General features: G+C 36.5%; 1 long non-coding RNA gene across 1 annotated transcript in view; it reads left to right on the forward strand.

The window, feature by feature from the left end:
- Window positions 1-1,122: 1,122 nt before the first annotated feature.
- The window catches only part of LOC137240166 (uncharacterized), a 65,296-nt gene continuing 46,102 nt past the window's right edge, over window positions 1,123-20,316 (forward strand). Inside the window, exon 1 of the long non-coding RNA XR_010949618.1 lies at window positions 1,123-1,220. This is a non-coding gene — a long non-coding RNA (uncharacterized lncRNA). The remainder of the gene's footprint in view (window positions 1,221-20,316) is intronic.

The raw sequence follows: 20,316 nt of genomic DNA on the forward strand, positions 1-20,316 counted from the left end.
AACCAAATGAGGCAATATGGAATCGTATCCACATTAATATTGTAGGCCCAAAATTTAATTTTTACTACATGATCGTCATTGATTCATACTCTAACTGGGTTGAAGTTTTCAAAACGAAAACAATTACTTCTAAATTTGTTATAAACAAACTGCGTGAACTATTTAGTCGATACGTCGGTTGACTTTAGGGAATTTGTCCAAAAAATAACATCAAACATGTTCTAACAGCTCCAGGTCGCCCTACGACCAATGGCCAAGCAGAAAATTTCATAAAGTAACTTAAAAAGACTCTTCGTGCAGTTTGAATGGTTTGAAACAATTTGATATTGACACTGTTATAAATATAATATTGTTTGATTACCGCAATACTACTCGCTGTACAACGGCTGAAACACTATTCAAATTATTTTTTGGGCGCTCATTGCGAACTCAACCACCCACCGTACAGGAAGTCATTCATGAAAAACGGCAACAGAAGCATTATGCAGGAAAACGCAATGTAAATTTTCAACCAGAACAATATTTGTGTCTACAATCAAAATCAAAAAGAAATCAAACGACACATTGATCAGATTCGTGATCAATCAATCAAATCAGAGTCACCGAACGATATTTCATACGAAATATAGAGTACCTCAAACCAAGACAATGGCGAGAAACAAAGTGACACATCCATTGAAGGTGCAAGCCCCGATTCTCAACTATAACTACCAAACATTAATGATTCAAAAATCAAAGAACCGAATTATGTACCTGATTTTTTCGACCAAGCTGAGTTGGATACTGGGGACGAAAATCTAAAAGACCAAGATTGTGTAACGGAAGGGATGAGAAAGCTTCGCCCTCGTAAAGATGGCAAAGCTATCAAACCGTATAATTAATACCATCTTTTTAACTATAAATGTAAATAATTTTAGACATAACATTTCAGCTTGAGTAAGAGCGTGTAGAATATTGCACAATATAATGTCACAAACCTTTATCTATATAAACCACCTTAATAATCTATTATCGTCTTTTATTACCATCTTTACTTTATACATACATACATTCATGTTACCATATACATACTAAATAAAGATGATTCATTCTTTTCTCTACCTTTGTGCTATAAGCAACGGCATCGTTTAATTTTTGCTGCAAAGAATTTACATATAATTCCTAATCGCATACTAAATAATACACTCACCTTCACTGCCTGTTGTTGCCTTTATCCTTTGGTAAATGATATAATTCATTAGAATAAGATTCATTAGAATATAAGGGAAGTATAATGGGAGGTGCTGAACGACGAGAATAAACTAGTTCTCTCTTGAAAAATAAATTAGTGCATTGTTTGCTTGTTTGTTTAATGGTGTGTTCAATTTATACTTATTATTTAAGAATTCATGAGCTTAACGCCGGCTTATAATAATTGAATATTCAGTTATTATGTTTCTTTCTTTGCAGTTTCTCTTAGAAAACAAAATATTTGAATATTCAATTATTATAAGCCGGTGTTAAGCTCATGAATTCTTAAATAATAATTAGTGCATTCATTTATTCTACTAAACGAAATTGCCCAAACCTACCTTGCTTTGTGGACACTGTTTGCACTTTGTAGACACTTTCTTCTTTCGTGATGGGAGATTTCGTTCGCAGCTGTTATTAAAAAAGCGAGGACTGCTTTTCTTTACCAGCTTCAAGGACTATATTGCATCTATTTTTTAATATTTACAAGCAAATGTAAAATAATTTCGACTAACCTTAGAAAGTGCCAGAGGATAGATCATGATCGGCTCAGCTCTGCAGATTTCAATTAAAAAAGGGGACATTATTTTTGCTTTACGTCTGTTGAGTGTGTCAAATATTTCATCAAGTATAATTATCTTTTCCCATTTCGCTACAAAGCTAGGGCTCACTCGAATGCTTACCATCAAGTGATACTCATTGCCTGTAGATTTTCCTGTTTGTTCACGATTGCTTTCCTTAAGCGTCAAAGCAGATTTAAGAACAATGGCGTTAATTACCGGATCAGACTTTGCTTTTATAGAAATCTTAGCCATGGTGCCATCCATTGAAAGTAATAAGATATTTATAAATATGGCACATATTATTATCATATTCCTGAATCCGAAAACTTACGAAATTATTTTTTTATTAAGATACCATAAACAAGGGAATTTCACTTTAACGTTATTTAAAATAAACTGTGTTCGTGTCAATGATCTTTACCCAATGCTGAGCGCAAATTCACGTTCAAACATAATATTATTATACATATTTTAATTACACACGGTAATCTTCTTCAGGGTAAATTCGTGAGCCCGTCTGTAGCGCTCCACGTCAAGTGGTTATCGTCTTCAGGGTAAGTTCGTATAATGAGTTCCACGTCAAGCGCTACAGACGTGCACACGAATTTACCACTCAGACAATTACAGTGTAATCGAAATATATTAGTAAAAAGCGGATAAAACTTGCAGGTTATTCTATACAACAGCAAGACACTATTAATACGCGTCCAAAAATATCGGGAGGGGTGTCAAAGATGCGGTTTGGACACAGAATCGCGAATCCGAAAACAGAGAGTAAAAACTTTTGGGTCTGTTAAGAGATATTTGCAAACGAAATTGAAACTTTACATGTGTACAAAAAGTATTTTACCCCCGTTTTCGGAGGGACCCGGGTTCATTTTTCGGGTTTCGTTAGTATGTTCTGAACGACTCCAAAATTTTGTTGTCCGTTTTCGGGTTCGCGATCCTGGGACCAAAATATGTTTTAACACCCATCCTGATATTTTTAGACTTGTGTCCTGCTGTCGTATAGAATTACCAATATGCGTTTTATTTTTACATGTTGTGGACCTCAAGCCAGCTAAAAATACTTAAACAAGTAAAAAGGGTGCCAAAGAACGTATAATAGCATAATTTTTCAAGTCGCTGTTTATACACAAAAGTTTTTGTTGCTGGAACTCATTACCAGGGGAGAGGACGTCTATCTTCTTTTCACAAACTGTTTTCTGTTATTATTTTTTTTTTAATTGCTAATATTTTTGCATTTTAATTATAACTTTTTGATTTTTATTAAAAAAATGAACATTTGATGTTTCATTGTGAATTTTGGAATGAATAACAAAAATTTATGGATACAAATTTTAATTACCTGTCAAAAAGTTGCATGGAGAGAATTGCCATGTGTAAATGGCCCAGTACCAACAGAGAAATTGTGGATAATGAGCAACAAAAATATACTTCTCTATTGGAGTTACGTATCATATTCACATGCGGCAACTCTTTCTAAGCAACCATTTGACAAGTGGTTTCAATTCCTTCTAAAAAATTGTTTTATTTATTAAAATTTTTTTATTTATTGTGAAATATTAGAAATATCAATTGAAATTATAAAAATTTGTTGAAATCAACTAAAATATCTTCAATAAAAACAAAAATGTATTTAATTAATGGTTTTGGTTGTTGATATTAGAGAAAAATTGTAAGTATACAAAAACGATTGTATAAAGCAATATGAGCAAAGCTCGCTAATTAAATACATATGCAGCCCAATTCTAAACGAAAATTCCGTGCGAGTTTTCTCCCTTCTCCCATTCCTCGTATTCTAAATAAAAATTCCTTGTGAGTTTTTTCACTTCTCCCTTTCCTCCTATTCTGAAAAATGTTCGAAAAAGCGGAAACCGGTTATGGGAGAAAAGTAGGTATTATGAATGTGAGGGAGAGGGAGATTTCTCTGCCATTTCATAGGAGTTTTTTCACTTGTTAAATTAAAGGGAATGCATCAAAATAGTTAAAGGAAATTGGTTATTTTAAGAAAGAACACTTATTTGTACAAATTTGTGCTAAAAGATGTATTTATATTCTACCACAATATTCTCACTTCTAATACAACAACAACTACAACCACAATATTCTTTATTTTAAGTTGAAAAGTATATCATAAGCAACGGTAGAGCTCTTGGTATACAAATTTGATGCAGCCATCCAGAAATTGCGCAAGGATTTTTTAATAAGGCTTAAATAGATTTTGGCATATGATGAAGGACGAATTCAACTCAACTTGGCCGCCAGAAAATTGCTTTGCTGAATGAAAGCAGGCAACTCCGGCAGATTTGTGTTATGCGGCCGTCTTCTTCTTATGTTCCGCTGTTGATGTTGCTGTGGCACCAATTCATTACTCATTTCAGTGAATACCACATGAAATGCAATAAATAATGTGCAATGTTTATATTTTATTTCTTAATTTCCAACAAATTTGCAACAATAATTAAACTTTTCAATTTTTTAAACAAAATAAGAAATGTGCAACGAAATTTCAATTAACAAAACAGCTGACTTCGAAAATTCGAAATTCCTATTCCCCAATTATTGTTCTCCCTAGGAGAACAGAATTGGAGGAATTTTTCCGCGGGAATAAAAAAATCCGCGAGAACAAAATTCCGCGAGAATATTTAGAATTGGTCTGATGATCATATTGATATAATAATAACAGCGGAAGTATTAAAAGCAAATACTGTAAAACTCCGAATAAATGTTACTAAGCTTTCAAAAGCGCGCCTAAATATCATACCCACACTATTAGAAATAAACTACATACAGAGTGTATGTGCCTACATGGTGATCAAAAGGAACAGAATCAAAAAGGTAACTCTTAGAGACCAATTGTACAGCGAACAACGGGACATTCATATGGCTTAGTAGCTAAATGCATCTGCCTTTGCACTGATATGAATGTTGGAGATTCGAGTTTAACGCTCAGCTCCCGAAAAGCTAGCTGACGAAGAAGTGAAATTCAGAAACAGGTCCTAGTAACCATCGCCGTTTGTAAACTTACAATTTTTTTCTAATATCAACAACAAAAATTATTGTATAAAGCAATATGAGCAGCTCGCTAATTAAATACATATGATCATATTGATATAATAGTAACAGCGGAAGTATTAAAAACAAATACTGTAAAAATCCGAACAAATGTTACTAAGCTTTCAAAAGTGCGCCTAAATATCATATCCACACTATTAGGAATAAACTACATACAGAGTGTATGTGCCTACATTGTGATCAAAAGGAACAGAATCAAAAATACAACTCTTAGAGACGAATTGTACAGCGAACAACGGGACATTCATATGCCTTAGTAGCTAAATGCATCTGCCTTTGCACTGATATGAATGTTGGAGATTCGAGTTTAACGCTCAGCTCCCGAAAAGCTAGCTGACGAAGAAGTGAAATTCAGAAACAGGTCCAGGTAGCCGTTTGCAAACTTACAATTTTTGCTAATATCAACAATAAAAATAAAAATTATAAAAACCAAAATTTTACAACTACCTCTTATTTTCTTTTACGTCTACCCCTTCTTTTTTCTATTAGTACAACATTTACTTCACCTCATTTTTTATTTGGAGGATATAGTGCTGACTCTTTTTTGTGTACGGATACACGAGAAGCCTTTTCTTTGGAAGTTTGGATAAAATCCCTTTAACCATTTGAAGTTGTTGTTATTATTCCGCCTTATCAACTTCATCACACCTTCTTTATCAAAGAGTAAGAGGAAGCGGTTTATCTCGTTCTTCCCCCAGCACTCTAACTGTGAAATTAAAATGTTTTCTTCAGATTTCTAGTCTGCCCGGGCGTAAGACACCTAGCTTCTAGTGCACTAAGCATTTGCCATAGGCTTCACTAAATTTGGTGGCAACAACTAAGGACGGCTGTACCGAAGACCTCATACCTTTCATGAATGGAGCTGGTGATAATCGCTTGCCTTTTATAATATCTGAATAATCAACTGTATAAGATATATGTATTTATATATATGACTGATTTTCTACAAAAATATACTAAAAATCCAGACTTGAAAATCTTGAAAAAACACATTTCCTACCTTAAAACATATTTCTGTCAAAAAGTTATATGACATATGAATTTCAGGTTGCGATACCAGAAATATTGTGATTATAGAACAAATGATTGAAGATTTTTTGAAGATTTTACTGAAATCTTCTGCTTTTCGAGATTTATAGTATATCTCCCCTAGAGCTATAACTGAAGAGATTTATTAAATCTCTTATAATAGCCTGCACTGTCTGCACTGTAGTTTTAATTGACGTTTTATTTTTTTGTATTGAAAAAACTATGAAGTGACACCGCATGCACAGTTTAAATTTTTGTGAAGTTTTTCAGCCACAAAAAATGTATATTTTTGAACTAACCACATGCATTTTCGCATTATTCTATAACTATGTATGTAATTAGCGAGACTGGTTCATATTGCTTTATACAATGGTTTTTGTTATTGGTATTAGAGAAAAATTGCAAAGTTTACAAAACGGCGATGGTTAGTAGAACATATCATCAGCTAGGTTGTCGCGAGCTGAGTATTGAACTCGAATCTCCAACATTCATACCAGTGTAAAGGCAGATGCCTTTAAGCACTCAGCCATATGAATGCACCTCTGCTCGCTTCGCAATTGGTCTCTATGAAATGCCTTTTTGTTGCTATTCCTTTTTTTTCCACGTGCATACACTCTGTATGTTGTTTAATTCTAATTGTCTAGAATGTTTTTTAGGTGCACTTTTGAAAGCTTAGTAATATTTGTTTGGATTTTGACAGTATTTGCTTTTAATACTTCCACTGTTACTATTATATCAATGCATCATATGTATGTAATTAGCGAGATGCCTTTAACGGTGGAAGTATTAAAGACAAAATCCAAACAAAAGCGAGCAGCGGGGCATTCATATGGCTGAGTGGTTAAAGGCATCTGCCTTTACAGCGGTATGAATGTTGGAGATTCGGGTTCAATACTCAGCTCCCGAGAAGCTAGCTGATGAAGAAGTAAAATTCAGAAACATTTCCTAGTAACCATCGCCGTTTGTAAACTTTGCAATTTTTCTCTAAAGCAAAAACATATATGAATGCCCTATTTTGATACATTCTTTATTTTGCTCACGTTTGGCAATAAAAATCCTAGCATGAGAATCTTCAAAAAATATCTGTCATCCATGAATTTAAAAACTGCTCCTACCTTAAAATATTTACGTTAAATCTTTTCAGATGCCTAAATCTTGAATAAAGCTCTAAGTGGAGATGTGCTATTAACTGTGAATATTTATTAAATATCATACTTTAAGCTGCACTGTCTCCACTATAATTTTATTTTTTAAACTTTTTGTTAATTATTGAGCTCACTATGAACACCCCTAATGAGAAGCGGATAAATTATAAATCTGACACAGATGGCTATGCGCACGTCTATCGAAATTTAGTGCTGAAACAACAACAAAATACAATGTGAGAGTTGCAGTGTTCATCATACGACAATGAATATCTCGCTACCCACATACTAGGCGACAACAACAAAAACAGCAAGACGAAGATTAGGAAATTTGTTCTGATTGTTTGTTGTTACATATATTGTTATTTTTGTTTATACTTGACTGTACATGCTTTAAGAAAATTTGTTTACACTTACGGTACTTTAAATTTGTTTACCTTTTTTCCTGTTTTGTCTTTGTTCATTCATCTGTTCGAACATCTGATCTGCGGCATTGAGCTCAATAATTAAACAAAAAGTTAAAATACACTTATAAGGCTATTAATAAAACTTAAAAATGTTTTATTTTTTTTGTCTGAGTATTCCATTTTGATATATTTTTTATTGTACTAACGTTTGGCAATGAAAATCCAAATTTGAAAATCTTCAAAATACATCTGTCATCTATGAATTTAAAAATTGCCCCTACCTTAAAATATTTTCCTATGAAAAAACTACATGACATATGAATTGTAGGTTGCCATACCATAAATTTTGTGATGAGTGAAGATATTTTGTAGATTTAACTGAAACTTCTGCGTTTCGAGATTAATTTATCTATGATAAAACTTGCAAGATTTAACGTTACATCCTTTCAGATGCCTGAATCTTGAATAAAGCTCTAAGTGGGTATATGATATTAATGTTAAATCCTTTCAGATATCTAAATCTCGTATAAAGCTTTAAGTATAGAAACGATATAAGACCATTTGTGAAACCTTTTATGGAAAATGATGAGATTATGACTTCACGAGTTTGTAGTCATTTTCAAAGGTCTTTGTTTATGGTCTTCTTCGGGATTTGTACAGGATCTTTTCAGAATCTTGTTAGTACTTCGTACTCGTATATGATCTTTTCGAAATGACTTTGGTATCATTATCCCTCACTATAGCAGGCAAGTGTCGGTGGTGTGAGAACTTAGTCAAACTCCATAGTGCCTGACCAGGGGGCTGAGCGATTTAGGGCCCGCATTTATGCTGTTTCACTTCATAGGAGGGAGGCGGGGCTGGCCCGCTTGGGAAGTGGTGATGGCCTTACCTCATCAAGGGGCGCTGTTGTGGCGGACGTTTTTATCCCTATTTTTACTATGTTACCGGTGAGCCCGCCTTGTCGGCAGGTGGTCGAACGACCAAGGTGATCTCAAAATTTTCTAAAGAAAGTAAGCATGAGAAGGAAGAGGAAATGGCGTTCCAAGACGGGGGAGAAGAAATCGCTATCAGCGATGATGCGGACGCGAATAACGATGGTAGTATGCAGTCAGTGCGCTGAAGAAAGAGGAGTCTACCGGCCCGCACAAAGAACTAACGTTAGAGTGGGACCAACGGAAGAGGAAGCCTAAGAAAAACTCTTACAATTCCACTCAGCAACAAGAAATAATCAGCGCTTGATTCCAGTGGTTAACCCAACCAACGAAGCTTGGCATGGGCCAGAAATACAGTGGAATAATATCGAAGACATTTCACTGACAAAAACTATTATACTAACAACCCTTAATTTTGCAACTACATCGAAGAGGAAGAAGCCCCGAAAGGCAAGAAGCAGCGATCGGTTGAACTTGACAAGCCTGCTTTTAAATGGAAAAAAGGGGGAGGGTAAACGCCCCAGTCGCATAACCAGGAGGCGAACTAGCCGAAATAACAGGAACCTAGCCTCAAAATCTGCAAAGCGCATAGAAGAGGGAGTTACTAGAAAGCAACGTAGCTCAAAAGCTGTAATACAGGAAGAGGAAATAATAAATAAACACGTTACTGTTAATTAGCTTAAGGGGGTAGGTTAGATTAGATTAGAGTGGCCACCGGTACGCGCACCAGTGCACTTAGGCCCAAAAATATCCCATTGTGATACCACGTTGATCTCTCCCTACTCAAACCAACAGTTCGGTACAGAAAACGTCCCCCAAAACGCGGGACAATCGCACAGAAAATGTTTGACTGTTTTTATCTCCTCTTCGTCTTTGCAGCACCTGCAGTAATCATTATAGGGGGCACCCAGCCGTTGTGTGTGCCCGCCGATTGCTATATGGCCGGCTATAAGTCCAACAAGTAGAGATATGCCCCCCTTCCAAGAAGGAGAAGACTTGTTGTACGTCTCGCGTCCCATTCAGGCCACACGAGCTTAAAGTGGTAGTAGAGTTCAAAATTGCTCCATCTCACACCCGCTTCCCTAATTAAAATCCCTTTCAAAATGAGATTACAGGTAGCGAGCGACATGCTCAATCCCTTCCAGGACGACGAAATTGGAACGGATGTGCCCCCACTTGAAAGTTCGTCAGCCATCTCATTGCCCGTTATATCCGAGTGTCCAGGCACTCACACCAGACTGAGGCAGATTTACTCAGTGATATCGTTAAGAGATTTGCGGCTCTTCTCTACTGTCCTGAATTTACGTCTGACCGATCCAAGTGCTTTTAGTGCAGCCTGGCCTCATTTATAGCAGCCACCTCCGCCTGAAAAACGCTGCAATGATCGGGTAGGCTAAATGATAGATTTTACCCTAGTTGAGGGGCAAAGACACCGCTTTCCACCTTATTATCCAGTTTGGAGCCGTCAGTATATATCTGCAGCCTATCGCTCAGGTCCGGCGGCTCCTTCAACCAATAATCCCTATGCGGGGAAATAACCTCGTACTTCATTATTTAAAAATTCAGTCGGAGCGCAATAGTCCGACGAAGGCGAATCCAGATACTTAAGGATGGCTGCATGACCATCCACATTGTCTCTCCATTAAATCTATTGGCAACACATTAAAAATAGTGTACACCGCCTCCGCAGGGGTGGTGCGCAGAGTACCCCCACGCAGATTATGGCACTTCTTTGTACCTTCTGGAATACCCGTAGGTTTGATTTAGTATCTAAGCTCGCCCACCAGACCTCTGCCCCGTATAAAAGGATTGGTCTAACCACAGCAGTGTAGAGCTACAGGGTAATATCCGGTCATAGTCCGCATATACGCGCAACAGCTCCCCAACAGATGTACAGTGCAACCGTTGCTTTTTTCAAACGCTCCTGATCGTTTTCCCTCCAGGATAGTTTCCTATACAAAATTACTCCTAGGTATTTGGCGGATTCTCTCAGCGTCAGGGTCATACCCGCTAGCACCGGCAGCTGCAACGCAGGTACTTTATATTTCCTGGTGAACAGAATCAGTTTAGTTTTGAACGAATTCACCGTTAGACCTTTACTCCTGGTCCAGTTCTCCACTATTCTCAGCTTTATTTATTTATTTATTTATTTATATTTTGCATCATATCGCATAGTGTCTGCGGAAACTGCGGAAGAACCAAGAGCTCATTAAGTGTGGCAACCCATAGATGTGGAGAAATTACCCCACCCTGTGGGGTGCCTCTCCGTATGTCTTTGACTACCATAGAGCCTTTCTTCGCAACAGTAACTGCTGAACAAGTTTCACTAGCCCCGGATCGGCCCAAACCGATTAGTGCATCAGTTATCGCAGAGCGCGTAACGTTGTTGAAAGCTCCCTCAATGTCGAGAAAAGCTATGAGTGTGAAGTTCTTGCACGCCAAGGATTTCTTGATCTAGGGGACAACTGCATGCAAGGCCGTCTACGTGGAATTTTGGTATAAAGGCGACACTTGAATCGTTCCAACCCCGTGGAAACCAAAACCAACATAAATAAAGAACACAAACCAAAACTAAAAATACGTGTTTGGTATTTGAGGAGTACGGGCGTATTAGAGTGTGCGCGCAAGAACATTTGTTTCAGAGGTTCCAAAATTGAATCTCACATGGCAACCGTGACATTGGTGAATTAGTCTTTGCGCAATATACAAAAAAGTTGGTTTTCTGCTCAGTAATTTTATTCAGACAAGTTTATGCCTCCTTGCTAGTGTGGGGAGAGTTGGTGCGTTTAAGGATAACTTTGCGGATATGTGCAAGTGGGATTCATATCGTATACACGTGTGTAAGTTCAATCGTGTGTACGTACGTGCCTAGAAATCTAAGAGACACAAGGCAATAAATATTTTGGGGAAAAATAGTACGGTTAAAATACATCAACAGAAACTTGTGAAGATGGATGAAATGACCCAGATTATAACCAATTTGCCATCTTCGGATAATGAGGTTATAAAATAATGGTACCACGCCATAACGGCATGTAAAAACCCACGCCAGTCACACATTTTGCTTTTTTTTCCTCAAAACGGTGCATCCGTTCATATAAAACATTTACATTTTTTAAATTTGATTTAAATTTTGGATTTTTTTGCATCAATTAAAATTATCCTCTAAAATTTACATACAAAAAAAAAAAAAAAAAATTGCCGATACAATGTGAAAAGTGATATTGGTGATACATATATATTTTCTTTAAAAAACATACAAAATACAACGTAATATGCAGTCTATATTTAGAAACAATACATTTTTATAGAAAATGTGTGTATATGCATATAATACATAAATTATGGCCAAAAGCGAGTATGTTGCATTTTTAAAAACGACGTATGCATATACACAGATACATTGTGTGAAAATTTAACACATTAAAATTTAATTAATTTTGAATACATTTAATAATTTTAAAATATATAATGCATATAATATGTACATCATATATATAATATGTACATACATTGTTGCTAAAAGCGAATAAGCAATATATTGCATTACAAAAAAAAACAAATTATGCATATACATAGATACATTTTATGAAAACTTTAAACTTTAAAAACTTTAAACATAGATACTTTTGAAATACTTATACAAAAAAAAAATTTAATACAAAAAAAACAAAAAGAAATATTTTGATGTGAAACGGTTAGGCCGACACATTAAATAATGAAAATTTAATACATTTTTTTTTTTCAATTACTGAACATTTTGCTGTGAAACGGCGCGGCCGATACGTTAAATAACACAAGTATACACGGTTTTGGATCTAGGCAATTAAAGTGGTTTTTAAGACAATTTATGACGCTGAATCCGATTCTTCATTTCGTTTTTTAAGATTGATTCTAGTTTTTAATACTGTCAATAAATTCATTTTTAAAGATTTTTGTCAAATAATATTCATCTTATTAACTTAAAAGTAACACGTCGTCACGTAAAATTTAATACTTTTTTTGTGCAACAGTGCGGCCATCACGTGAAACAATTGTGTCAAATAGTATATTGCAATAAATATATTCCGTCTAAAATCAACATCGTCTTGCGCAAATCGGAAAAATAGATCAGTCTTCTCTCTTGTATACGGTTTATGGTAGCAAACCCGGTACAAAACAAACATTTTTTTAAGCCAAAATTTTAATTGATAGTTCACAAGGAATACAATTCAACTCACTTTCAACTAATTCTATCAAATATATGCCAACATTCAATACACAATTCAAGTAAGGCGGATTCAATTTAGATTATAAAATCATTTCAAATTTCCTTTCCATTCAAATTAATTAACATTCATAACGCAAACTCGCAACTTTTTCTTAATTCAATTTAGGTTACAAAATCATCTCAACTTTTACATTCAACTTTGTTAATACACAAACATCCAAAGCTCTCACACCTCTTTCTTCTGTTAATGTCGAAACAAAACTCAAAGAATTGAGATAAAATTTCTTTAAAATAAAAAAACGCGTTTTACGTACAGGTCGTTATTTACCGACAAGGCAAGAGAAGTTAGATGAATATAAAAATTGAGGCATATAATAATACTAGCGGGACCCCGGTGTGCTTCGCTACACCAAAGAAATATTGGAAAAGAATAAAATATCATAGAATTTTTTTAATCTTTATTTCAATTCTTAATCCAAAACATTTGGATACACTACATTTTTCGTTTTTTCCATCTGGGATATGAATAAACAAACAATTTGGAATGCCTACTCTGGAACAGGCAACGTATAGCTGTCCGTGCGAAAAGCACGGTTCCTCCAAATTCAATCCTCATACTCGAAGCGTTTATCCTTGCGCCTTGTTACTGACATAGCAAATGACAGGCGCACTGGAAATTGCAAACGCTTGAGTTCAAATGGCATGTCTCTTGGTATCAGTGGGATTCGAGGTATAAGCACAATTTCACCTTTCGCTTTGCCGGTCAATATTGTTGCTTAAATTAAATTCGTCATCAACTGTTTTGCATTCAGTCTTTTTCCATTACACAATTTTGGTGCATTTAAATTCCGTAATAAAATAATGATGGGCCGCCCTTCAAATTTAAACAATGTCGAGGCATACCAGATTCAACTGGATTCACTGCGTCATCTGATTCATTGCGCTATCCACTGACTTGTATGTTGTCACCACACCTGGCGATTTTTTCAGAAAGTGATGATTGATTTCATTGACTTTTATGAATAAACAAACAATTTGGAATGCCTACTCTGGAACAGGCAACGTATAGCTGTCCGTGCGAAAAGCACGGTTCCTCCAAATTCAATCCGCTACTCGAAGCGTTTATCCTTGCGCCTTGTTACTGACATAGCAAATGACAGGCGCACTGGAAATTGCAAACGCTTGAGTTCAAATGGCATGTCTCTTGGTATCAGTGGGATTCGAGGTATAAGCACAATTTCACCTTTCGCTTTGCCGGTCAGTATTGTTGCTTAAATTAAATTCGTCATCAACTGTTTTACATTCAGTCTTTTTCCATTACACAATTTTGGTGCATTTAAATTCCGTAATAAAATAATGATGGGCCGCCCTTCAAATTTAAACAATGTCGAGGCATACCAGATTCAACTGGATTCACTGCGTCATCTGATTCATTGCGCTATCCACTGACTTGTATGTTGTCACCACACCTGGTAATTTTTTCAGAATGTGATGATTGATTTCATTGACTTTTACATTTTTTTGTGCCAGTATTGCGCGTTCTCTCATCCAATCGTGATTCATGTAATTTTGAACAATATTTGGAAACACTCGTTCAATTAATTCTTCTTTTACGATTTTTATTTAGACCAATTTGAAACTATATGGTTTGCTGGGTAGAGCTTTTATGGTCGTTTTAATTAAGTGCACTTTGTTGTTTTTGTGTTACTTTGACGCGTTTCGACGCTTACTGCGTCATCCTCAGAAAGCTGTTTTATTTGAAAATATATCAAATATATAAAAATTAACTACTTTTTCCAACAATAAACATGAAAATTCAATCTTAACAATTATTGCTTACATTGATTATTTAACTAATTATAATATCACAGTATAAATACAAACACACATATTTACATATTATTAACTAGCACTGATTTATGATTGTCTCTTCACTCTTTGTACAACTGCGGTATAAATGTTGCTTATATTGTTAGCGTCCTCTATGAAATTCATAACCTGGTGTATTTTTAACACGCTTTTATTAGCTTGGCCTGTATGTAACGGAATCTTTGAGCTTAATTTTCACCGGTTTCTAGAAGTCTGATTAATTTGAAACTTTGCATACGTATCAAGGACCGATGACAATGAATTAATGTGGTGGTGTGGTGACATAAGGTCAATTGGCCTTATTATCACTCTGAATGGCAATAAGTTTGATTTCAACTTTGCACACGTATCGAGGCTCGATGACAATGCATTAATGTGATGGTGCGGTGACATAAGGCCAACGGCCATAAGGTCAATTCAATGGTCACTTTGAATGGCCATGAGTTTGATTGAGACTTTGTACACGTATCAAGGCTCGATGAAAATGCATTAATGTGATGGTGTGGTGACATAAGGCCAACGGCCATAAGGTCAATTGGCCTTATTACCATTTTGAATGGCCATAAGTTTGATTGAAACTTTGCACCCGTATCAAGGCTCTATGACAATGCATTAATGTGATGGTGCGGTGACATAAGGTCAACGGCCATAAGGTCAATTGGCCTTATTACCACTTCGAGTGGCCATAAGTTTGATTGAAACTTTGCACACGTATCAAGGCTCGATGACACTGCATTAATGTGAGGGTGTGGTGACATAAGGTCAACAGCCGTAAGGTCAATTGGCCTTATTACCACTTTGAATGACCATACGTTTGATTGAAATTTTGCACAAGTATCAAGGCTCGATGACAATGCATTAATGTGATGGTGCGGTGACATAAGGTCAATTTGCCTTATTACCACTTTGAATGGCCATAAGTTTGATTGAAACTTTGCACACGTATCAAGGCTCGATTACAATGCATTAATGCGATGCTTGACATAAGGTCAACGGCCATAAGGTGAATTGGCGTTATTATCACTTTGAATGTATAAGTTTGATTGATACTTTGCACACGTATCAGGGCTCGATGACAATGCATTAATGAAATGGTGTGGTGACATAAGGTTAACGGACATAAGAGCAATTGAACTTATAACCACTCCAAATGGCCATATATTTGAAACCTTGCACATAATGCGAAGAACGCATTCCTTTATTAATGATAGAAGGGGATGCATGGCACATCTACGAAAGAGCATACTGGAGCCCTTTTTAACACGCTTTTAATAGCTTTCCGTGTATCTATCTATGTATCTATGTATTCATACATACATGTAACCGAATCTGGAGTAGAGCCAAAATCCACGGTAATGCAGAGCTCCGAACTCCGTTGCACCTTTTGAAATATTTTAAGATAGGTACTTTTAGATAGTGCAGGCCACCAGACCAAGGTACCATAAAGAAGAATCTGGCGCACAATGGCTGTGTAAATCCAGTAGGTCACCTTAGAGGAGAATCCCCAGGAGGTGCCTATTGCCCTCTTGCAGGTGAACAGCTCTGCTGCTGCCTTCTTGGATCGGTCCACTATATGGTCACTCCATAATAGCTTCCTATCCAGAATGACTCCCAAATACAATACTTGACTTGATTGCTAAACGCTAAGAACGTTCTTGGCGGTGTAAGATTTGGTACTTTGTACCTCCTCGTGAAGAGGACAACCTGGCTTTTATCCGGGTTGACTTCCAAACCTGTGGCGGGTTGTACTCCTGGAGCAGCTCCAGGATATCAGCTGAGTCCGTTGCTGGTCCGTCACTGGAACCCAGGCTCTAGCCCTTCGTCGTGAGGGGATAACACGCGCCTCCACTACCTTGATATACCACCCGTATCACCGTGGTGTTGTCACAGGCAATTAGCTTGACATTGCCCTGGAACTACCCTGATCGGTGTAAGATGGCGGTGGACCAGGGTTGTCTTTCTTAATCTTAACGGCCACTGTAGCGGCCTCGATCCACTTCAATTGTTGTTTCGGGATCCTGCCATCTTTGCTGCTCTCGCCTATAATGCCAATGATCTGCCGACCCTTGGCAACTTCGGCGAAAGACCGCGTCCAGCCCCTTCCGTCTTGGCTCTTTTCGGTGCCGTGGGGTTGGATTCATCCATGGACCGCTAAAACTAAAAAATTAAAAATAAATAATAGTTAAAAAAAAACTAAAAAAACCGCTTTTATAGCTAACCGAACTAAAAAATAGAAAATAATTTTCAATTCAAAAGAGTTTATATAAGAGTAGTAGAAGGTCAAACAATCATTTATAATTAATCACCTCAAAATAAAATTATAATAAAATTTAAGTTATTAACAGAATAATTTAATTCACAGTAAAAAGCGTGGGGTGCTTGATATTGAATGTTACAATCATTCTATTGGCAACTATCTGAAAGGAAAGATGTCAAATGTAGTCAAATGGCTACAAGTTATCTAAGCATATTGTAGTTGTACTGAAGAATATAATATCTGAAGAATATAATATCAAGAATTCATTTCAATTAAAAGAAAATCTTAAGAATATTCATATAGAAGATGACGAATATCTTTTGATGTAGTTTCATTATTTACAAACATCCCAATATATTTAGTAATACAAACAATGATGAAAAAGTGACCAGAGTTGGAAAAACACACAAAAATTTCAAAGAAACCTTTCCAGATACTTGAGTCTCGTCTGAGAGAAAATAATTATTTTATGTACAACTCGACTTATTATCAGCAAATATACAGCATGCCCATGGGCAATCCCCAATCACCAACCATAGCTGGCATAGTACTTGACAAAATACTTGACGACAGCATAGCTGAACTTAAAACTCATGACATATATATCAGATACATAAAAAAGTATGTAAATGATATATTCGCCATTATAAAGAAAAAGGACGTGGAAGAAATCTTGAAAATATTGAATGCACAGCATACTAAAACAAAATTTATCATGGAAATAGAACAAGAAAATGAAATAGCCTTCCTAGATCTAAAAGTAATCATAAGAATAGAAAATGTACAACCAAATGGTTCACGAAAACCATTGCATCGGGGAGAATAATTAATTACCATTCGACCCATCCGTGGAAGCAAAAGTTAAACACAGCGAACAACCTAATTAAGAAATCAATATTACCCACTGACCACGATTTTATGCCAGAAAACAAACACAAGGTTAAAAACATTGTGTACAAAAACAGCTATCCACATAAGCTTATTGATAAATTAATAGAAAATGTCACAAACAAAATTCGCGAAGATAAAAAGGAAACACAAAAATCCGAAGAAATACACCAAAAAATACATCGGAGTAATATTTATCCCGGGTTTAACGGACAACCAAAATCTTCATAAAATAATGAAAATTAAAAATGTGAACTATGCACACAAGCCAAACTTCACTTTAAGAAATATTTTTACAAGAACAAAGGATCCGGTTGAAAAAGAGCAACAGAACAACGTAGTATATCAAATAAAATGTAATGGCAAAGTGGATGAAAAATGTGATCAATACTATATAGGCACAACAAAACGCCAACTGGGTATACGGCTAAACTAACACAGAACAGATGCGCAAAATAAGAAGATGACAACGGCTCTCGCACAGCACCTTACAAAGAGTAACCATACAGAAGATTTTGACCATGGACAAATATTAGACATAGAAAAAAGAGAAAAAACACGACTAACTTTAGAGAGCTTAAGAATACAACAAAAAATATACCAGGTTATGAATCACAGAGTATAAAATCCAGCAACAATAGAGACGCGACAATCAGTTTGATTTAAGACGCTATCTGGCGAGCAATAGTAGTGTTATTGAGAAGTACTTTAATAAAGGCCATTTTGCATATGGAATAGTGGCGTTATTTATTCAACAGTTTAGTGATTCGAACGTTAGCAGAACATTGCAAATAAGAGGAATTGCAGTAAATTTGTTACAATTGGTGTCAGAAGAGGAATTGTTGAATAAATTCCGAAGATTGCGAACGCCCTTCCACCATGCCTTAAAAGGTGGACCGCAAATTATCTGGTCGGCAGGCATCGGTGCAATTTAGAAATAAAACATCAAAACCAAGAAGAATTAAAAAAGGTGCGCCACAGGGTGGTGTCCTATCCCCACTTTTGTTTAATTTCTACATATCTATGCTACCTTCGCCACCAGAAGGAGCTACTATCGTTTCCTACGCCGATGACTGCACAATAATGGCCACAGATTGATGATCTTTGCAACAGAATAAACGGCTACCTCCCTGATCTCTCCAGTTTTTTCGCCTCGCGGAACCTGGCATTATCACCGACTAAATTCTCCGCAACCTTATTTACAACATGGACGTCCCAAATGTCGACCATTTTGAACATCCACGTCGATGGCACTACGCTACCGACTGGCCTACAACCCAAAATCTGGGGTGTGACGTTTGATCAGGATCTACATTTTGGTGAGCACGCAGCCGCAATTGTTCTGAAAATCCAGAGCCGTAATAAAATCCTAAAATCCCTTGCTGGCAGTACTTGGGGAAAAGACAAAGTAACGCTCATTACCACATACTAAGCAATTGGCCAGCCGATTGCGTGCTACGCGTCCCCTATATGGTCGCCAAGCCTAAAAACTACCTACTGGAAGAAGCTGCAGGCCGGCCAAAATACTGCTCTCAGAATCGCAACGGGCTGTCTCCTTATGCCCCCAGAACACCATCTACATAATGAGGCGAGAATACTCCCCATCAATGAGAGAAATGAGATGCTAACCAAACAGTTCCTGTTGAATACCCAGAAAACTGAGCATCCCAACAGACATCTGATTGATGAGCCAACACCGCCTAGGGGCTTAAGGAGTCATCTCTGTAAGCATTTTGAGGAAGTTCGGCACCTGAGAACTCAGCCGTATGAAGCAAAAAAAAAAAAAAAAAAACAAGCAGGTCCTTGGTGAACTCCACAAAGAGGCGTCGGACCTTTATACCAGGAATTTCCCAGTGAATCCAGTACTCAAAGAACAGTACCCAAAACTTACGGAAGAGGAACGCATACTCCCCAGGGAAACGCGAGTTATGTGGAATGCCCCCTATACCGAAGAAAAAGGGAAAACAAGTATATTACTATTTTAAAATATACTTGTTCACCCAAAATAAGAACTTAGTTGTTTTAGGTAATGCTTGCTCAGCATTCCACATCTGGCCACCCACACAATAAATAAAGTAAATAAGATACTTTGTTGCAACCAGCTAAACTGGGCTTTGTTTATGGTTCCACTTTGGAAGTATAAAAATGTACAAACATACATACATTAATAGAAACCAGTTCAGTTGATGCCTCTGCTTATGTTGTTCTACAGAGGCATACAGATATACAAACTGACATACTTATTGGTGTCAACATTCGGGAATGCAAAACATTCCTGAATGAAATGAGATACCCCAATAAGCATAATAAATAATAATGCTGACTGCAACTGTGTTGCGTTAATATGTGAATTGTTGAGTGAGCTTAGTAAATAAGTAATTATGTATGTGCATCGGAAAGATGCCTTATGTATTTAGGTTAAGCAAAAGATTGAGAAATATTGAAGAGATAGTTGTTGCCTGGATATCAAAACGACCTGTCGGTCTTAATCGATAGTTAGTAAAAGTTCAATGAACAAAGAATTGGTTTAATATTGTAATAAGCCAAGTGAAAGTCTTCTCTCTTAAGCACGGTTTCGAAACGTAAGTGGTGCCCTGCCCAACGTCTAACGTAAAGACGTAACTGGCGCAGTCGCGGCGAAACGGATGAATTGTGAAAAAAAAATAAAGGAAAAAAAATATAAAGCGTATAAAAGTTAAGGGAAACCG

This window comes from Eurosta solidaginis, chromosome 1, assembly GCF_040869045.1.
Source record: "Eurosta solidaginis isolate ZX-2024a chromosome 1, ASM4086904v1, whole genome shotgun sequence".
Classification (NCBI taxonomy): Eukaryota; Metazoa; Arthropoda; class Insecta; order Diptera; family Tephritidae; genus Eurosta; species Eurosta solidaginis.